General features: G+C 36.4%; 1 protein-coding gene across 1 annotated transcript in view; it reads right to left on the reverse strand.

Annotated features, from left to right (window-relative positions):
• LOC140325023 (neuropeptide Y receptor type 2-like) overlaps nucleotides 1–20,022 on the reverse strand; it is a 34,690-nt gene extending 14,668 nt beyond the window's left edge. Inside the window, exon 1 of the mRNA XM_072403118.1 lies at nucleotides 19,859–20,022. The gene's annotated coding sequence lies outside the window, so the exon portion shown is untranslated. The remainder of the gene's footprint in view (nucleotides 1–19,858) is intronic.
• Between the last annotated feature and the right edge of the window lie 886 nt (nucleotides 20,023–20,908).

Raw genomic sequence — 20,908 nt, forward strand, 5'->3', positions numbered from 1 at the left:
TGTATTGCCTTAGAATCTATTAGAGACACAGGACTATGGAAGGGACATTAGATTACTATCCCTTTTTAGGGACAATTTATGATTTGGCTATGAACTTTGTAAAGCACTACTGAACATGTCAGCACCATATAAATACACAGCAATAACGATAGTTACATTTTTTGATAGTTACATGCCATGTCAGCTATGCCAGAATGGATCACCTTTAGTGGTTGATATGATCAGAATGTAAAAAGGAAGTGGGATACCTGGCATGATTACCAGATTTTTTTATAACAAAGAGTAGATTTAAAAAAAAGGAACATTTATTAGATACCAATTAGTACATCGGTGCATAAATTTAGTAATATTTTGGGGTTAAAACATCTCTCCCTGAATAGGCTTTTTGAGTATCCTCTTAAGTTCCAAGTGTTGAAACGTGAGCGTTGGGGAGAGTTCAATGGTTCCTTATGCCCAAAAGCAACAGGTATTTCAGTGGGGAGACATATGGAGAACATTGTTCATGAGGGGGCAAGCTACCCATAAAATCGGTTGCTTTGCCCTAAATTTTTCAAGTAAGAATTTTTTGCCTGTCACAAATTTTATTATAAAAAAAAAAGGGATCTATTTACAGTATATAAGTGAATCTAACAATCAAATTGTCCCGTGGATAATCCATTACTCCAGTGGAAAATGTGAACTGGAACAATTTCAACCAAAAAATGTGTACTAAATATTTACAGCTTTCTAAATAGGCCACAAAGAGTTTCAATTTTACATAAGAAAATCAGAAAGCATTATAAAAATTATATTAATGAGCAAATGAGCTCATTATTGAGCAACTTTTTTACAAATAAAAAAGTTTCAGTCTCAAAATACAAGCTTTGGTGATGCTCTCGGTATGTATTTAATCACATTTCTCAGCAATGATGTTGACTGCTTGAAGTAAACCCAAAGGCAGGTGTGTGTTTTTTTCAACACCTCCTGCTGTTACTGCCTATTACTTGACAAAGATAATAATTAATTTGGCGACTCAAAGGACAGAAGTATACACATATTTTATACAAGGTAATAAAAAAGGAGCAGACAGTTAAAGTTATATTCAATTGAAGATGAAAAAATGATGCCAACGACGTCCCTAAAGGATATACAGATCAATTACCTAGGGCTTCTAGTTTTTATTTAGGCATACCTGTAAAGACCTGTGTCAGGTGGGTTTTGTGCAAGTCAGAACTTCTATTCTACGGATGCAGTGGAAACTCAGAGGAGGATGCTGAAAGCAACTTGATGCACTTTAAAAAGAGGTCAAGTGCAGGTCAAATGCACCTGTCAAAAACTATGAATAACTTTAGCAACATATCAAACTGACCTCATTTTTTTTCAAAATGAGATTAGCACTGTAAAAGGAAAGTACTATACTTCTTGTGGTCCTTTTTAAAAAAGAATGCCACTGCTGAATTCCATTAAGCTTGGTTTTAAAGAGAACAAGAAACACAATCAAAAAATGGATGTTGCGTCCGTGGACAGAAGCTGTGGACACAGGTGGCTCTTAGTCAAGTCTTTGGCCTACCGGACTCCCAAAAGCCACCATCTGCATTTATGAAATGTTTTCTGCAAAAAAACATTATATTAGAGTTAGGACAGAAAAAGTCAATCCATCAGCCATGTTTTGCAAAAACATTTTTAAGGCACCTGAGGCAATTTTATCACCATGATAGAAAAACACCAAAAGTTTATTGCATTAATTTCCTGCAGCTCATTGTCACTGAAGTTACATGTGTGTTAAACAATGTACTTATAATATTACTATGCAATATTGTAAATATATCATTTAATGTGACAAAGCCATTATGTTACTATGTCATTGTAATTTTTAAAGTAAATGACTAAAATGAATTAGAGCTACTTTATGATAATCAGTGGTATTATTTGTGTACTTGTTGAATGCAGTGTAATTTCCTTAATTTACATCTGGTTTCTGCCAGGACCACAGTATTATGCAGCTAATGTTTTACCTTGAGGCTGAGTGCACAGTTAATTAACATAAATTATAAATTGTGATATGATCAAAGATTGCGTCAGTTTAGGGTCAAGTTCTGTTGGCATGATCACTAACTGGTTTAGCTGGACAAAAAAATACAAAACTCATTTCTACAAATAGCATTTTTATTTAAAATGAACCTTATTATCAGCATATTTAATTGAAATATAATGTTGAGAACTGTAGTGTATGTATATAAAGGACATGTTATTACCAATATTGAGTTCTGGATTAGGAGAAGAGTAAGGAGAGTTGAGTAACACTGATAGTGGCCAGCGGAGATACATTTCAGGCATAAAATGTATTTCTGTAATGAGTTGTCGAAAAATTGAATGTCCTTCTAATTTAGGACACAATTATAGGTGTTATGGAATATTCACAGAGGAAGCAAAATAAAAAAAAAAACAGGAGTCATTTAATGGATTATCATAGTCGGGTAAACATATTAGATAACAGTGGATTATCACTGTTGGACTGTATCGCTGTTTTTACATTTATTTAATTTTAAATTTGATATATCCCAGGTAGAAGCGTTATATTATTGACATTTATTTATGTATTGGTATATTTTAATATGTGGAATGTACATTTACTGTGTATATATGAGAGTAATTAAAGTTCTGCAGAAATACTTAATACTTAATTTACTGAACTGCATTTCAGTTATTATCCCGATCCCATTATAATGTCTGCTTTTAGGAAAAACTTTTTAACCTAGACTAACATGATGACTTTATGGTGTACCTTCAGCCAATTCTTAATTTTCAGCTTGGGTAAGAGTTACAACCTTGGTCAGTTTTCACCGACCTTTTTGTCCTAGTTGGTGACACAACTTGTTCCACTGCATAACGTATTGGAAAATGTCCAACATAGAAACAGAAAACAGCAAACCATGTTTTTAGTTGAGAAGGTGAAGACTAAAATCCTATCAAATTTTTCATACGCTTATACCCTCTTTTAGATTTCTCTACCAAATGACAATAGCCATAGGAAGACAGAAATTGAGGGGAAATCTCCCAAAAAAGGCTGCAGGCTACAGTTTCATTGAAATGTAGCCCCAATAAACTTTAAAGAAACCCTCCGGAATAAAAAATATGAAAGTTTCCATTGCTGACATATTTTAAAGGATCAGACTATCATTTGATCTCTCCTTTACTACTTTATGTTGTACACATGCTTGTTCTAGTGAATAATAAAGCACATAGGGATAGCAGCAAGGAACCTGATGGTTATTCTTTACATAAAAGTGTGCAAATCATGAAAAACAATATTTTTAGATAATTGTTTATATATTTCTGAGAATGTGAACTAAAAATACCTTATAATAGTTTTGGTGGGGAGAAAGTTGAGGAAATATCTACAACCTGAGTAGGTGTCAGAACTAAAACTAAATCAGCTCCCCTTTTATAGGCTCTCCGCTCTGACATAGAAAAGAATATTCTCCCGCTGTTGTATTGCTTTCAGCTCCTGCATTCCAGTCTCCTCACCTGCACATGACAGCAGCAGTGATAATTTCTCTCATCAGTCCCATTGTCCTCTGACTAAATGAGCCATTTCTGTCAGTGCAATTACACAAGGCAGTGAGCGAGCTGCCGCTTAAATAGACACTGTTTCTGTGATCTTTCACCCTTTGTCTTTTTCCACTTGTCCATCATCCTCAGTGTTCTTGCCTTAGCAGTCCACATCGCTCAAATATTAACCGATCGAGCAATTTATTTCCCCCCTCCTGGTTGCCCTGAGTTTAAATGCCAGAGCACATAGATTTCAGAGACCATTTCGGATGTACTTAATGTATTTAAAAAGAATATCTGCAACTCTTGCTTTCTAAAGGAGGCAGCATTTTAGCTAGAAAGCATTAAGCCTACAGTAATTCTAGTTTTAAAAATAATGATGATTATATTATTTTATTATTGATCCATTATTATGTTACCTCCAGGCTTGGGATGGTATTTATCTGAAGGCCTTTTATGTCTTAAACCATATACACATGGTATATTATTGACACCTGAGACAAACGATTGTTATCTACTCTCCAAAAACATAGCATGTGTACAGCAGCTCCCAAACACTGATCAATTCATCCTGATGGATCAATGAACAACCAAGTGGGCACCACCACTTGGTTGGAGGAGGACACAGCAGGGTGCCACTTGCTTGTCCTTCACAGAACAGTAGAGCGCTCGTTTGTTCTCTTGTCGCTGGTAATCATTCACAAAAGATTGATTCCAGCACTAGAAATATAACATGTGCACAGAACTTTAGTGTATTTGTGGGCAGAATTATTATTCTGTGGAAATTTACAATACCCACTCACTACGTGGACTTCATTTAAGCCTGTATACAGTGAAAGACACATCTTACAGATATTGTCTATGGCCAATGGAGAAAGATTTTAAGAAAGAGACACCTGAGAGATGGATACTGAGGATCTAGGGTGGACAAGGTGTGTGTATGTTATCGTGTGTGTTTATGTTCCTTACTCTACATAGTATGGTGTGTTTCTGAGTGTGGTCATCAATCACAGCTTATGACATGGTCGCCCAGAGTAATAGACTGGAATCTGAATCCAACAACATTGATACCACTGTATTTCCTTTGTTTATACATAAAGATGTAAAAACTTCACATCAAAGGGGCTCTTTCCATATGGTAACTTCCTCCATTCCAGTGAGGAGCCCCATGGCCCCTATATATCATAAATACCTTTAACATTTGAGATGAGGAGGAACACCTTTTAGCACAATGTATGAAGGCAAAGACCACACTTCTTCTTGCCCATCTACTTATATTTCTTGAATATTCCATCACTGATAGTCTGGAGAGCAACTCATGAAACACATATTTTGAAAGAAGAAGAAAACCTGGACTCCACCAAGATGGCCATTTTTTCACAGAGAAAAGAAAAATTCCCTGTATCAAATGTTTTTTCTGGAAGTCAAAAAATCTCAGATATTTTTTTCTTAACCAGGGTTTAAGGACACTTAACAGTATACAATCATTCATCTCACTGTCCTTTGTCACTTTCTATATTCCTTTCTATTTATAAAGATATAATATGCAATCACTCCAGATTTATTTGTTATCAGTCAGTATGGAAATTGGTTCCATTATAGAAGGCAACTATATTAAATGGAGAACATGACCTGCTATATAAAGTTCATTGATTTTTCTTTCATTAGATTTTCATAAGTCATTACAAATGAATAGTAACCTGTGTGATATATGATTGGTGTGTAAAGTGCAGAGACAAGACCCTTCTGACAAACGGCCCCGGCTGATCTCCTTCCCTAATAATTCGTTTTTATGCTGGTGCCTGTGAGCTATCAATCCATTATCATTTCCTGGTACTATCTCTTAAAAATGTTCAAACAAACCTATTACTGGCTCATTGTTTGACATCCACTCATACATTTTTATGTATTCACAATAGATTCTGTTTCTATGGCTACATAAGTGTCCATTCTGTTGAGGTAGTGGATGGAAACATGTTAACTATAGGGGTCTAATCCAACAAGAAAACTGTCCAAACAATAAAAAAGATCAAATTGGTGCTGGCAATTAATCCAATCTCCAATGTTGATATCCTGAATCGTGCCAAGATGTGTTCGGTCTCCTGGTTTAAATGATGCCTGAAAAGGTAAAGAAGTGGGGGTTGATGTGTGTGGGGGTGCCACTTCAGAGCCCTGTTTTAACATACAATGGCACTCAGAGCAGTGCTGATATAGTTTTATAGCCACTGCTCTTCGCATCAATAGGGACTCCCCACCACTGGAGGATATCCAAAAATCTGCAGGCCATGTGACCAGCCTAAGGACACCTTAAAATAGAAATGTAAAAAGCAAGAAATATCACCGGGGGAAGAATTTCCAGGTGTCAGGGGGACTATAGGGAAGGCCTGGAGTGGTGCTCCTGGATTGATGTTTTCCTATTGGGCAGACTTGGCTATCACCTTTTAACCTCCTAGCTATTTTGTTATGTTAACAGTTAATGCATGTTGCAACAGTTGTTCTCTATGTGTTTATTACCAGTGCATTGTGTTCAATTTAAATACATTTGTTTTAGGATCTTTGTCTCACATTGAAGTGAATATATGCAAATATAGAATCAAATTACCACCACTAGGTATATGGACCTGCAAGCTAACAACAATGTGTGCGGTGCACCACTGCCCACACGGAATAACTAGTAGTTTGGACACCAAATGCTAGCTCAATAGTGGTGGACTTTCTGAATGTGCTTGATTCCAGTTGAAACATTCTGAGTATGTTAACATATAAATGACTACTTGTACATGCTAATTTTTGGGGAAATAATCTCATGGCTTCATGAATTTCAATTAACAGCTGTGATCTAATATAGTCGTGTAACGTGCCTGGAGGTTCTTTGCATCTCTTATTCTTATGCTACCTCTATATATATGCTATTGTTGGGCTCTATTTGTTGTTGATTTTAACGTATACATTTTCCGGATTTCTTAACTTCTTAACAGAATATTCCTGATCTCTTATATGCACAAAACAATTGAAGAAGCAGTTATTCTGTATGATAGTTTATGTTTAGTCAGAGGTTCATAATGCAGACAGCATTATATGCTAATATTTGATTGTATTGTGTTTTTCTATAAATTTATAGGTTGGGTTTAAGACAGCCTAGACACACAGTATCTAAGCTGAAGGATGCTAGACATCTGAATGTCTAATTTTAGAAAAAAAAGAGTACTGCTAAGAAAAAATGTTGATCATAGGTAAATAATGCAGAAAATATAAAAATCTATTTTATCTGATAATGAGCACATCAAACATATCTTTTGAATGGTAATAACCCTGAAAGGCTTTGAGTGATGTATGTCTAGTGGGTGCAATATTCTTGCATTAGCAATAAAATGTATTGCTAAGGCTGCGTAATGCGTGAATTTTTCTTTTCTGAAAAAGTATGTTTTGTGATCAATTCCACCAACAAAGAGTGACAGATGAACTAACAAGTGCTGTAGAACAAGTGACCAGCACCCAGCTGTGCTCTCTTTCCTTGACTTGTATAGCGGTCGTTCACCATAGGTTGTTTTTGGATCTGTCCTGATGGGTCATGCGTTGTACTCATGTCAGATTATCTCCCAAGACAGACATGACTGTGATTTACTGTGCTGCTTCCTCTCCCAGTCCAAGGCTACGTACGCACATGCAATAATTATAATTGGAAACGAATGACTAATGACTGATCGTCCGATAATCATTGACAAAATGCACAACGACTGGCCAACGATGCCAATGAACGAGAAATGTCGCTGGAAACGAATGACCGTCCTGAAAGATCTGATTGGGCGTTCTATTGTACATAGGAGAATTAAAGGGTAATTGGATAATTACACTGTTTAAAAAAAATGATGTATTAATATATATGAAGCTACATTTATTTGTATCCTTTAAGTCTGTGTTGAGTTCAGCTTTAAGAAAGTTGACAGTTTACTCTTTGTTCAATTAAATCTCTTTTTTATGCAGTTTGAAAGTTATTATAACGCATTATCACAGTCTGCAGGAATAACATCAGTATGACAGGCAGCTTCTGTACATCACCTGTCAAAGCCAAACAAATCTCAGCGTACAATTTCATACACTCCAGTGGAGAATGTTAATCCAGCCCTCATCTTTTTCCTGCCCCCGGGTGCTAGTACCATTTTCTGCTCCATCTCTTTCCCTACCCATTTAACGAACCACTGACTGGATTACCAGAGAAAAAAAAATTAGCCAGTCTCATGCAAGATGACTTGACTTAAGCAAACAAAATTGAATTTACCTGTTTCTTTTTGTAACAATTGCATTAAAGTCATTTATTGAGTCATGCTAAGCGATATACACAACGTTTAAAGCGGAGCGATAATGCAGCCTGGAAGCCTTTAACTGCGACCTCTGTGACCCGTCTCTATTGAAATCAATACTATGGAGGCACTGGGCATATCACCAGACTTCTTATGTAATTAAATGTCTGGAATGTACATTATACATACAATGTCTTTATTAACAAATGTTAGTTGTCATGTTTTACAGGCAAATGTATGCCAGTTATGCAGTAGGTGTTAGTAGGAGGATAACATTCCATATGCAAGACAGTCAGCGTGGGGTTGCTTTATCAACATTGTACCCAGCGATGGGTTCATTGTACCTTGGGCTGTTTCCAGTTAGTTGGACCCAAAACTAATTCATCAAGATCATGGATCAAGGTCATGCAAAGATATACAAAGTAAGGCTCTGTAGCTGATACCTAATGCAACACGTGGAAACACATAAAGCACATGCCTCGATGCACTGCAATATTTCCCAGCCAGGGATTCATGGAACCCTAGGTTTCTTCAAGAGGTTGTTAAGGGTTCTTTGAGCCATAAGTAGTTTGTATCTCTCTGGTCAGTTTAACCTGCACCAATGATCATTTTGGCTATCTGTAGGAGTGAAATTCTTCTAACTGCCCATTTATGTAAATGCCATTATTCCCACTAACACACACACTTATCTACTATATACTGTAAATTTAATAAATATAGCAGGGGTTCCCTAAAACATTTCAAGGGTTTCCCCATGTTAAAAAAGGTTAAGAAAGGCTGGCTAATGGCAACTATACGATAAAAGCCTTTTGTATCAATGAAATTAAATAAAATTATATTAAATAAAAAAGAAAATAAAGAAAAATAGCAACTTTATCAATGGATTTGTACCTGAGGTTTACTTCTCATTAGAGCAGTATTTCACAACCAGGGTTCCCCCAGAAGTTGCTAGGGGTTCCTTGAGCAATGAGCAGTTTGTGATTCTCAGGTCAGTTTGATAGATACCAATGATCCCAAACTGTGAATATATAATTGTAGCCGGAGTTCCCTAAGACCTAAAAGTTATTTCAAGGGTTCCCCTATGGTAAGAAGGTTGAGAAAGGCAGGTTCACCGGGTTGACAATATTGTTAATGACACCCCAAATGCACCTAGGACGATGTACGGAACAATTTAAATAATGCCGTGTTTACTGCACTTGTATAGTGCACTGCAACACGAACAGGAATGCATGTGCATTGTGTGATCAAGGCCTAACTGTGGGACCAATGGAGTTGTTTTACTAAAGGAATACAAGCTGTTCACTTAGGAAAGTGAAGTACATGGGATATTTCACTTGGCTTAGTGAATTAGGGTAAACTTTTCTTTGCAAGAAAAACTCTAACAGGTGCCAGGAAAACTCAATTTTGGTTTGCACATGAATAAACAGTTAAAATTAGCAAACGTTAATTTCATTTACTAAGCTAAGTGAAATAATACCTGTATGGAAATAGTTTACTTTGCTAAGTAAATTGCCCACATTAATTTATTAAGCCAACCCCAATGAGTGAGCAAATATACTGTATTGTGTATGATATCACTGGTACATGTCCAAATTATAAAGTATGAAGCATATTTGGTACAGGCCCACTTTAAGGAATACTGAGCTAAATATATTAGTCAATTCTGGATTGTTGAAAAAGTAAATATGAAGTCCCATTTTGCACTAGTACCTCCTCTCTCCCTCAGGATAATTTGTAGGACAGAGGTAATGGACCAGGATGACTGCTGAGCAAAGAAATATCCTATATTTATAACTTACTCTATTGGCTAGTAAGTCTTCATTTATTACTGGTAGGCAAATACAGACATCAGACAAGGTTTAGTAGTTAGCGCTGACATTACCCAGAAGTGTAGGAACTCTGCTTGTCAGTTTGGCCCAACATTCAGGCATGACAGAAAGGATCAGAAAGCAGCTGCAGATATATGCAGACACCTCATACCTGCAGTAGCTTACCTCCCCCATTCCCCATCAGTGGTTTAAACTGTTGAATGTAAATCATATGATATATGACTTCTTTATGGGGTAAAGAAAACTGCTGGCTGTTTTTGTATATGATGTAATAGTTTGGCTGTGAAATCTAATAAATGTGGTAAATTTGACTTTAAATTCAAATCCCCCTCCCCAACCTTCCTTTATGCAAATTTGAAAGAATGTAATTTAACATATTAAATCTGCCAATTTACAGTCAGAAATTAATGTTTGAAACTGTTGTGCACTGTGTTAGAAAGAAATGATGGCATGTCAAAATTGCTCCTCCATTTTCTGTTATTATGTATTATGTCCAACTCGTCTAATTTAAGTAAGTAGTGAGTGTCTATATAGAAATAAATATAGGATCTGATAGTTAAAACCCTCATATCCAGTCCATTATTATTGCAGCTGTCTACAAAGCAATTATCCAAGAAATGTCCAAAATCAGATATTGGTTGTTCCTTAAATGACACCTGCGCCTTTCTTTTTAAATCAATGTTATGATGATGTGATGATTCCTCCTGTGGAGGAATGATTGCACTGGAGGTACTACCCTAAATGCCTGAAGATTCCAACTCCACCAGCTTCCCCCAAATTTGTATCATTCGCCTGCTATCCACTTAAATGGCAGGCTTTATTTCCAACAGGTTGGGCTTTTTTCACATTTAATAATCCTAAGTACTTTGCTGAAAAATGCATATTGTTTTGAACATAGAAATAGTTGAAGCCCAAAATTACTCTACATCAGTGGTCCCCAACCACCGGGCCGCGGCCCACTACCGGTCCGCGGCGGTGTTTTCAGTGGGCCGCGAGTACATGATCCATTATTGAAAACGAAGCGGTCCTCAGAGAAATTTCCTTCCGTGAAACCGGTCCCTGGGCCCAAAAAGGTTGGGGACCGCTGCTCTACATAATACTACCCCTCTCCCTGCTCTGTACAACTCTGTGTGGCATTTTTTCTAGAGAGAGAATCTCAAAGCTAATGCTGTGCACGCTGATTACAATTCTTAGAATGTTTTGTCACACAAGTTGGATGGATTTGAAATAGAAAATCTCACAAAAATACAAATAAATGATCACTTAAAATATATAGAATTAATTGCAAAAGCTACATGATATGGTGCACTGCATTGTGGGTGCATTACATGCTACTCTTTTAGTGCATTGGGATGCTGCTATTAATATTTAGATTAATGTATTTTAGCCCTCCAAGCATTGCTGTGCACATAAATTAATCTCTGTGTTACAACCTAATGAAGTAAAAAATTGATATGGAAAAAATGGATATTCTTGATAATTATTCACAAACTGACTGTCTGGATATAATGATCTCACTTACTATGCGGTCTCTATTCAATTGCAAACATCTGTGCTGTGAAATAATAATTTTTAAAGATTCAGCTAATTGCCATTTACACACTATCTTTAGGCTTAGGGATATAATTAATTGCCCAGCATGCCTGTAGATTTTATAAGCAATTTAACCAACTGTTAAACCTCGAAAGTCTTTTCTACACCTAGTTTGGTATGTAGCCTGTAGACATAAATTGCAAATGGCTGGATTTGGAAAAAGAGCTATGGTGTCAGGCTAATGCCAATATTGGGAACATAGATTAGACTTCTTTGCCTGCACCATTTATTCATTTCCCCTTGCACTGGCATCAACATACTCTATTGACTTTCCATGTTTATGTAGTCATCTGAATATTTTGGAAATCAGCTTCAATGAAGATGGTTGGATCAGGTGTGCATCTCACTACTCTCTAATGTCTTGGACAGTCTGTTGGGCATAACTTTTCTTTTGGCAATTTTGCTTTGCATGCTTGGTCATTATGACAAATACTGCCATGGCCACCCCCATTTAATGTAAACCCTAACAATTAATAAAATTTGCTTCTTTTTCTTCTGTTAAATATACCACTAAGCAAAAAAAAAATACCAAAACTAGATCCCTTTTGGAAATATTGTCAGCTGATAACTTTCTTACTATCGCCAGTTACAAAGTTCTCAGCTATTTCAAAAGAACTCCTTTTTATGTTATGGAAAAGAAAAGATCTGGAGGCCATTGTCCTGTCCTAGGGTTACAATGCTGCTCTTCCAAAATGCAATACAATAAATGGATATTGTCATTCAAGGACAGAAAGTGTGTTATGGCAGACTTGCAGCCATGCCAATATCATGGACACAAAATGATAAGGCTGCATATTGTTGGTAGTAACTGTAAAAAAGGGAAGTGAGCAGTGGGATGGGTGCAATGGTGTGATCTGTGGAACGGGAATGCAAAGAGTGCTGTTGAGAAGAGGTGAGGAAGAGAGGGATAGAAAATGAATGCACAGGTAAACTGTGAAAAAGGGGTGCAGAAATAAACACTATATACAAAGAATGCACAAGTAAGTTGTATACAAGAGGGACAGAGATGAGCAGTGAATCAGGGGTGGATCAGGGAGCATGGAGGTGTCCTGGGAACAAGGAGTGCAACTAACTAACTAACTAACTAACTAACTTTGATACAGTTAGTGAGATTTTCGTTTCTTAAATAAAGTAACTTTATTTTTTTTTTTTTTAGCTTAGCAAGACAGGTTACTACAGAAGGCACATCACCTGTCCCTTTCCCCAATAACCTGTCTGGTCCTTGCAAATGGGGGTTAGCAAAGGAAGTTTGAAAATGACTGCCTTATGTCAACATATATCAAATATGACCGCATTTTTGTGAACAGATGACCATCACACCTATATAAGTTTCTTATATATTCCTTCCTAAGCCATGAACAATAATACCATTCTACACTGGAAAGACTTTCTGCATAGTTTTTGGAATGTAGTTAAAAAGTTGTGCCCACTTCACCAAAAGAACCCTTGTGAAGTAAGTTACTGATGTTGAATGAGAAACTGTGAATCACAATTGGTAATCCATTTTATCTCAAAGGTGTACAGATCAGGGTTGTGTGCAGGTTCTCAAGTTCCTTTATACCTAACTCATTGAACCATTTATTTACAGTTTACAGAGTCACTGTTATGCTGAAGTGCAAAACTGAAAATGGTTGTCACTAGCATGGAAGTACTCAAATGTATAACACGTCTCTGTATACATTGGCATTAACAGCAAATTGCAATGCAATAAACTGATTTCAATAGTTAGTCATAGTAGTTACATGCTTGGCTGTGAATGTGATACAAAATCACCAAATTTGGCCCCTATAGTACATTTTAGGGTAGATTTTATAGACAAACTCTATACATTGCCTGTTTTCAAATACAAGTGTCCACATACATAATCCATATCTCAAGTATAACTGCAAGTAGAAACATATTTTGTCTAGTTTTGTCAGTGTTAGGCAAAGGTTAAAATCAGGTTTAGCTATGTTTAACCGAAACATTATGCTATTTCCTGCTGTGATGGTCTTCCATTAGAGTTGCTAGGCACAAATATTCCTGGTAATCATGCAGTATTTACCTGCCCCTGTGTATACATAATCATGCCCTGCTGTTCTCCCTCCAGGAAGCTTCATATTTTGACATACATAATATGTCATGCCTAGGCACAGTATGAAGCCCTAGCAAATTTGTGTGTAGGTTTTTTTCAAAAAAGTGTTGTAGGTTTTTTGCCAAGCAGGACTATGGAACTTTAGATATAAAATGTGTGATAACGAAAATTCTTTTCAACTTATTGACAATAGCAGCCAGCCTCCGTATGTAATTTCTCCTGTCCAGAATTAAAAAATGTGAAAAAGGTTTTTCTGTGATTGCTACAGGCATCAAGAATTGTTAGCACACAATCTGTTTAAATATGGGAATTAGAGTCTTAATAAAAATATTGGTAAATAGGTATTGTTTAATATTTTTCTACATGACTTAAGTAATGACTTAATATTTGATACTGGAAATTCATATAGATATGATGCAGTCTGCAATATATCACACATGATAAAACCTTTAAGCAAATGTAGACTCTGCTGCTGGTACTCAGGGTTTTGCAATAATGTGTGAGTATTCTCCTCATATTTATATGTAAGCGCCCTTCTACATGATGCTGTCATCTCCTTCCAATCTTCAGGATTCTTCTTTAGTCATTTTCAATGGCCAGGTGGGGATGGCATGCACACGGAAACTATTTACATGGTGCATGTATGGCTCAGTGTACATGACAGAAAAAAATCTGGAAAGACATATGTTTCTATGAAAGAATCACTGCTGCCATTTGTATGTCAATACTTTTTGTTAAAGCAGACCTAAATTAAAATGTTAAAATTCAAAGAGTAGACAACCTTTTAATACAAAGTAAAATTGTTCTTTTTTTTTTCTTTTACTGCAATATCCTTTGTTTTAATGGGTGTTGCACTGTTGCTGCGATCAGGACAGAACGGGAGCATAGAGCCTTCAAGTATACCTACGACACGCACCCTGGGAGGGTCCTGGCTGTTTTTTCTGCACATGCCCAAAGTAAGGCATGCACAGAAGGGGCATACACTGAGGGGAAAGAGATAATCTCACGCATGTGCAGGGTTTACAGCAGGCTACGTTACTCAATTTTGCACCTGCGCAGTGTGAGATCGGTTGACGTAGCCAGAAGGAAGAAGAAGGCAGAACATGGCAGTGCCCAGAACTTCCTCCGCGAGTTCCGGGACCTGATCAAGGACTTTTCCAGCACAACCAAGGCATCTGTGGAATTAAAGGTAAGTATGATTTTTTTTTAAATTTCTGTTCATTTCTGCTTTAGGTAGAGTTTACAAACACAACATTTTGTTTTTTGTTTTTCTGAGTTTCTTATAAAACAGTTGTATATCCTGAAAACCATTGGTTTTCCACTTCCTGTACTAGGCCAAGCTGTCTTGGAAAAGTAGTAGTTGGAAGGTTTGGGGAAAACCATATTACACTTGCAGGGGTGAATAAAATAAAAATTCCAAGGCTTACAGTTGTTGTAACTGAATAAATATTGTTAGCTGAAGCTGGACTTAAATGTGTTTGTTTTTACTTAAGGATCATTTAAAAATCAATTTAACTAATTTTATTGCAGGATAAACAGTATTGTCACTATGTTAGTGGAAAAATAGTGGGTCAACTGTCAAGATCAGCAAATATTATGTCGAATGTAATCCAAACCAAATATAAACCAAGGTATTTATTTTTACTTGAGAATACAGGTAGCCGGCTTTGACTTGAGTATACAGTAAATCTAGGGCACAAACACGTCTGTCACTGATGACATTCAAAACAGTATTCAATAGAAATTCAGAAATGCCATGAAATATAAAGAAAAAAAAACTCATGGTGTGTATTTTTAAACATTTTGTTTAAGGGTGGGGGTAAGGTCCTATGTACTCTGTATATCTAATCTATAGTCTGTATTTCTTTTTTTCTCCTCTTTTTACAGGTTAAAGTATTTTGTACTTTGAGCTGGTTATGATCAGTCACTTGCTCCTAAATGATCTTTTGTGCCCTATTTTGGCCACCAGTAGATGGTGCTGTGTGCCAATGTAAAGTGTGTAACAAACCCATGTATCTAACAGAAAGAGTTTGTTACATATTTTACATAAGGACACAGTGCCATCTACTGATCTAAGCACAAACTGTGTTCTTTTTTGTGTTTTGTTTTTTTTTGCCCATAGTTATCTATTAAATTAAGCTTTTAGGATCATTCTCCTTTCAATATATATTTCATGGCCTTCCAGCACACATTCATATGTCCTATGGTACACTACATAGGACCTATGCATAGTTGCCAAATGACTTTTTTCAATTCTCCCTTTTGCAAGCAGTCCTGTGATATACATGCCTAATGGAACCACACCCTAGACTAGGGTCTGCACCCAGTTTGGGCACTAAGAGCACCTCCATTTTTATCTATGGCAGCAAAGAGTCCTTCCAATTCTTCAGGAAAAATGCTACTTACTTAAGATTGGTGAATTTTCTAACAAAAGGATAATAGTCAGCAATCATTGTGTATCACCCCCAATAGAATTTTAGAATACGCATAAATTTAGAAGCCAGCTGCAAGAAGATGATACTTTTGTAGGAGTTAGATGGGAACTATGGCTGTCAATTTATCCTTTAAAACATACACCAGTTAAAATGAACAATTAAGTATTGAATAACAAAAAGCAAAGATGCTTAGAGCCTTTGTTTATTCCAAGGTTAATAACTCACAGCAGTTAGACTTTATTTTATGATATAGAAATAGCTTTATGGCTGCCTTGGCCTACTGTGCTATCATGGCTGATCTTTGCACTCTTTGTCAGTACATCTACATCCACAATAATATTTCCCCGGTCACATAGTCAATGTTTGTGTACAATATTGCTTACCTTGTCATGCTTACACAGCTCAACACCTTGTTTACAAGGCCCAAACATGTAATTACTTGTTCTATTGTGCTAACATAAACCAATACAAATATTATAATTAAAGAATAAGTAATCCAAATATTTTGATACAAAATCAAATCTAATTTTATTAATTGCATGGGTTCAGAGAGCAAATGTTATATAAGAAAACATAGCTCTTTAATTAAAACATTTCATTTTGGAGATTTACCCGTTTAAATTGTAAAGTAGGTTTATGTAATTATATTTTACAATAATGTATGTCTTGGAATAAAGATTCATTGCTCCATAAGTAAATTATTATTATTGTTTTTAATATAGCTATTACCTTGTATTTATATAACCCTAAAATAGAATAACACGCTTACATAGTAAAGTTTATAGTTCTGTCTCTAACTGTCCCTTAAGGGGGGAAATTAAATGTAAATATGATCTGCAGACAAACAGCTAAATACACAGATGAAATACTATACATGTATAAAAAACTGTTTTTTCTGCTATATAATTTGTATTTGTGCCCATTTAATCCTGAGATTTACACAGCTCTGTCTCAGAGCACAGTTCTGGCTCATAGGGAAGGGGGCTGATCTGTCTGACTTGCTGCATGTCCACTTTCACTTACAGGTCTCTACAGTAAAATGAGAAGCAGCGTACTGTTGGACTCATCTTTCTGTCACTCTATTCTCATATCAGCATGGCTCCCTAAATTATCTTGTGCTGTCTCCCTCACAGTTTCTGAGCCTATTGTACAAGCAGTACAAGGTAATGCCAAACCGAATACCATAAATTCCGTAAAATTCAGCTAATAAAAATACGTGCATGCAAAAATGATTACAGAGCCACATAAATGTGTGTGCCTTTATATTTGACCGACGTTCAGTTCTTCGGTAGTTTACACTTAAAGGGCTTAAAGTTCTCCAAGGCTGAGGAGGATACACTTTCATCGGTAAAGTTTGGTGAACAGATCTAGTCCATAATTCAAAACATTTGCTAGCAAATAGCAAAATACTTTGAAGAAATCCATTCCAGGTTTCCTGGATCACCCAGCTTTATTGATGAAAGTGTGTCCTCTCCAGCCTTGGAGAGCTTTATTAAATCAGACCAAGAGTGTACAAAGTCATAATTGCTAAAAACCTATATTGGATAATTAATGCAGTTGCTAAAGTAATTTTCAATATTTTTTAATCAAAGGTTTTGTTTTATTTATTCAAAGCCTAATGAGCCTACCATAATGATCTTGTACAAATTTTATTCGTAAGTAAAATCGAGAATAGGGAAAGGAAGTCCTGCCGAACTCTTTCAAGTGAAGCTTTCACAGTGCAAAGAAATGTCCTCCCACCCCATGTGACATTGTATGGCCAATCACCAAGCCCCAGTGCTTCCATGTGGAAGGAAGGCAAGTGAGTCACATGCTCCTCCATGCCTTTGTTATCATTTCCTGCACAGATCAGTGGGGGATGTAAGGAAAGGTGAGTATATACCTTTAGATAGAAGAGTATTAAACAAAACTATCCCTTTGCCCTGCATGAGTCATAAATGTTGTAAAGAAGATAAATATACATTTGTAATACATAAATATAAACTACTAAATATAAAGGTTAAAGTATATCTAAACCTTTTTTTAGAATAATAACACATTAGGAGCACTGTCATTTTTATGCTATGCATGACTATAACATTCTGGGCCGGGGACATTTTAATATAAAGGAAGGGAAAATAAGCAACAGGGTAACTGACAATAAAAAGCTTACATGTGTTTTCTCTTCCCCTAATACTTAATATCTTTAATATATGCTCTTATGTGTATGTTTGTCTGTAAATATATGTATAAATACAGTATACATGTTTGTGTGGAAGGATACTGGTATTGTCGAAGGTACAGCCATATGACCAGCAAAGAATGTCATAGTGAGAAGTAGCAGATAGAAAGTTGAACCCTCTTATTATCATTACCATAAATGAGAGAAGCTAAATACAGGTTGACAATCAAAAATCTGGCAACCTCTAGACCTGAGATGTGCTGAATTTTTGAAAATTTCAGATTTTATTTTTATACTTACCTCCACACAAAGACCAGCCTTCTTTTCGCAGCGCCGTAGGCATCTGGTACAGTTCAAGGGAGCAGGCAGCAGGGACCTCTCAACATGTATTTAGTGTAGCAAGCAAGACCTAACAACTGTTTCTGAAGAACAGCGTCATCAAAACATTAGTGGCTAAACAGTGTACTGCAGTCCCTGTATTGAAAACGCAATCCGAAATTCATGCCGGGAAACTGAAGGATCCGAATAATTGATGGCCGGATTTTCGATTGTCAACCTAGAGTATTACTGAGTAGAAGTATTGTTATTATTTTTTCTTACAGGTGTTTAGCAGGTAATGTGGTTGCTTTGTAGTTTTGGTCAGCACGGAGATGCGACATCTCATGGTTAGTCACCTACTCAACTGAATACTTTCTAAACACTTGCCTAGAATACTACTGCTAGAAAATGCCTCTGGCCAATCCTGGGTATCTGGCAGTTGAAATTGGGCACCTAGAAAACAGTAACCACCCCACAACTTTACTGTCTGTCTGACCAAGCCCATACTAACCCAAAATATTTTTATCTTTAATAGCTAATCAGAGTTCAGCTTTAAGCCACTGACCTGAAATAAATATGCACATCATACTTTCCTAATTTGTATACGTATTTCCATCAACAGGTTTAATTTGAGCCACCCAGCTTTGGGCAAAGGTAAGAACCCTGGAAGCAATCCAATATTCAATCTTAAAATCAAACATGAATTTCACATACACATACACCTAGTCCACAGAGAGTTAATCATCTGCACCGTGGGTTACATGTCATTGAAAAACTGTAAACTCTATTCCTTACAGGATATATTAGTGTCTCATCTAATACATGTATGAAGAAATGAAATGCTAAGAATATATAAACCCAAACATTACCCTTTTAACATAAACCCAACGTGAGTTTTACACATGTACTTTTCTAGAGTAAAAAAGGAAGGCAGGAAAAAAATCATAGCGTGATATGTATTGATAAGACATTAGGAAACTATTGATAAGCTGATTTGTAAATTCAGCATATGCATAAATGTTGTATTTATTAAAACAATACATAGCACTATAACCCCTAACAATCATATTACAATTTAGTAAAGTCAGCTCAGCTAGGACAATGCTGATTGATTGCTCTTGGTTACAGCTCCCAATTTAAAGCTGCTTCACTTTGCAGTGGGTTATTTGAAAAGCCTAAACAATTATGTACCCACTGAGTAAATACAACCTTATCCACAGCATCTTCCCATCTGATCCACATGCTGGAAGTGCATTGTTCAATTATGATACACAATAATAAATGTGAAAAAAATGTTCCCTTTATTATACTGTGATATCCTCCCTAAAACACACTTACTCAATAAACACTAACATGTATTGTCTGCCAATATAGTAATAATAAACCCTAAATTTAAAAAAAAATAACCCAGAAGGTAGCTGAACTCTTTTGGAATAAGGAAACATTATACAAAACAAAATACCAAAAAAAAATCACTTACTATAACAAGTTAACTAAATTCTCTGATCAAAAGTGTCTGCATCCTCAGCTCCATGTGACAAGAGGTTGTAATTTGGTATTCCTAGAAAGATCTGTCTATATAAATTTGTATCAGAAAGAAAAAAGGATGCAGTTACCTGTAGAAATTCACATTCTTGTCTCCCTGGACCACACTGAAGAATACTTTGGCTGCAGCTGTCCAACAGAAGTGCACTCCAACAAACGAATGCATGTATAGATGCTTAGAGAGAGCATAATTGAGAAGAGGGAGGTGGACTATCTGGTGATGCTGCCAGCACACAGTACAACCACGCCAAGGGTTTTTTCCTCCAGGGAACACATTTAGATACTTCTCTCCATTGTCACCCTCTGGATTTGCAATGGTTGACAGGTGTAGAAATAATGGAATAAGCAATGACGCCTTGGAGGGAAGGCGTAATATAGATTTAGCACAGTGAGGGGCTGTGCAGAGCCCCCTAAGCAGCACAGCTCATTTCACACTCTCTAAAGTCTTACTAAAAATTCTGTCTGCTCCCTGCAGTCACATTTATTTAGAAAGATTAGAAGAGGGGGATTGGTAATGGCGATTGACATGAGAACCGCCAGGAGGAAAAACTAAACATAGAAGGCAATGGTGGAGATAAGGGACAGCTCCATGGAAAATATAAAATCCATTCACTTAGGAAAATAAAGTAAAAAGCTTTATATCTGTGTGTGCTAAAATTATTTTCTATTTAGAAAAAAGCTATAATAAGCTTTAGGGATGTAGGAAATTAAGCCTGTCCATAAACTGGGTGATGGGTGCACAAGCAGGTAAGTGATCAGTACCGTAATGTTGATTGGTATCGTAATGGTATGTTCATCTAGCATAACCATTGTGCACCCATCAACAAGCTTTGTTTACTATAACAACAGGCAGAGCTAGCAGCGCTATGTTGTTATAGTACACGTTAGGGAGCACTCTCATTGACTGCTGGTTCATTGGAAGTGTTTCCTGTTGATTTACATTACCCTGTGAGAGGGAAGCAGATTTTAGGGTGCTCAATAATAACTCAATGCTATTGTACTGTGAGTTATGGTAATTATAGCAGGGGTTCCTTGAAGACCTGAAAGTTATTTCAAGGGTCTCCAAATGGTAAAAAGGTTAAAAAACATTGGTCTAATCAATTGAAAGTATAGGATAGTAC

The sequence above is a fragment of the Pyxicephalus adspersus genome, chromosome 2, assembly GCF_032062135.1.
Source record: "Pyxicephalus adspersus chromosome 2, UCB_Pads_2.0, whole genome shotgun sequence".
Lineage (NCBI taxonomy): Eukaryota > Metazoa > Chordata > Amphibia > Anura > Pyxicephalidae > Pyxicephalus > Pyxicephalus adspersus.